Source organism: Triticum aestivum, chromosome 1B (genome assembly GCF_018294505.1).
Source record: "Triticum aestivum cultivar Chinese Spring chromosome 1B, IWGSC CS RefSeq v2.1, whole genome shotgun sequence".
Lineage (NCBI taxonomy): Eukaryota > Viridiplantae > Streptophyta > Magnoliopsida > Poales > Poaceae > Triticum > Triticum aestivum.
In genome coordinates this window covers 39080332-39082463 of record NC_057795.1, presented here as the reverse complement: position 1 = coordinate 39082463, position 2132 = coordinate 39080332, and positions in this window count along the sequence as shown.

Sequence of the window (2132 nt, the reverse complement as noted above, 5' to 3'; positions counted from 1 at the left end):
CTGTACTGTTGTTTGGTTGCCGTGGTACATGTTAATTCAATACAAAGTTTTTGGGGGTGTGCGTGAGTGTCTTCTCCACTGTACCTACATGAGCAGAAATTCATTTAGTAGAAGAAGTAAATGGCTTCCATATGATGCCATTTCACAATACAATAAGTATCTTTAGTTAATTGAAAGACTGCCCATATACTACAAAGCGTATGTGTTGGAAGCACTGGCGGAGGCCTCCGGTGGGCAGGGTATGTCAGCCGCCATACCTTGATTCTGAGCAAAGAAAAAATGTATACGTATGTATGTTACGGCTGCCTGGCTAGTTGGTTTTGACCGCTGGCATTTTACGCTAAAAGGAGATATATGGGCGGATGCATCCAGCTAGTTGGGCCAGGAATTGATCGGGCCCCCACGCACGAAGCAGCAAACAATCGAGGTTCCCCTAAAAAAGGCAAACGATCGAGGCGTCGAGCAAAACACTTTGCTATGCTTGACCTGGGTCGCCACTTGGCTTATCCACCCCTAAAAAAAATTGTGGCTTATCCATCCTCATGACTCATTCTATATTTCTTTGAACATTTTTTTGGATCAATAAAGTATTGGCAAATGGAGAATTTTAGGTTCAACCTGAATAAGCTTGCTAGTCTCACAGAGATTTATCATGATGATTTCTTTGATTATGAACGTCAACATATAGAAGATAACCTTGATCTATTCATTATCCATATGAGAAGAATTTAAGACAAAGGGAGATATTAATGTACACAATATTAATAATTCGGTATATAACAGGAACAGTCCAGAAGAGTATTAATGGAAGTTCTACTCTATTACAAATTGACATGATCACTTTATAGATAACAAATCCTAAATTTAAGTAACATCACTACTAATTTTAGGTAGAAACCGTGTGTTGTTTTATGGGAAGTCGTCATTGAAAGTGTCTTCTTCATAAGGAAATAACATAGGACATTGCATCTTCTACATGGAGCTGCATATGAGAAATTATACCTATAACATCAACCCTCTAATAAGAAATAATTAGGTGAAAAATAGGACTGAGGAATGTGAATAAATAAAGGGAGATTTTCTATTTTCCTGTTGTCAAAAGTTATATAATGCATTACCTATTACAGTCCTAATTACATATGAATTATAGAGTGTAACTAAATATGAGAAGAAAATCATTGTTGGTGTGTGAGTTAATTTGATAGAATCCATGGACCAAAATTCGTATGAATCTCAGAAAGGAAGCAAACTACTTACATGAATATCTTGGGGCACAAAATATGGGTAGATATACACCATCGGAATGAGTCAATCGAAGCATCATTACCTGCATTGCGTAATTAGTGCAGCAGCAGTGTGACCGTAGACCATGGAGCCAAGAAAATTAATCACATGCGGTATAGCTAAGAGAAGCAGCGGCTGGATCGACCTGCAGCCAAAACCAAGAGAGGCATCGTCAAGATCCCAAACAACAACAATAGAATATATTTTTCTTTGAGAAAAGTAGTACTCCATGATTTCATTACCAATTTACCATATCACCCTAAGCTAGCATACACCAAATTATCTAAACAATACCCATGAGTAGTAGAAGTATGAAGAACGACTGTCCAAAGCCATTCTCACAAAGAACAGCCTGCCCCATGCTCCTCTCACATTGGCCCTGTTACCAGCTCCATTGATCATCAGAAAACAACATTGAAAAATAGATGAGGAGCCACCCACCGCTCCGACACAATCCCTACAGCCGTCTACCCACCTACAGGCAGACAGAGGTCTACTGTACATTCTACTCCTACTCCCCCACATACCTGGCACTGGCAGCACTTGCAGGCCTTGCCGGAGCTCGCGGGACAACCACGAGGATGCAATCACATGGCTTTATTCATGTGCAGGGCACCCTCCTCCACCGAGATGCGCCACCAGGAGACACCCTAGTCGCTACTCGCTAGGAGAACTTTACATGGTACTCTCCAGCAGCCTAGCTGCTATCATCTCCCCCAACTCCGGCTGCCGAACACAGCCAGCGGAGCCTAGGGCGACCGACAGGTTTGGCCACCAGAAGGCCTCCTCTCAAGTCGCCGACTCTTGATTACCCAGTACTTGTGCTATGAAGCCGTGAGATTCGAAGG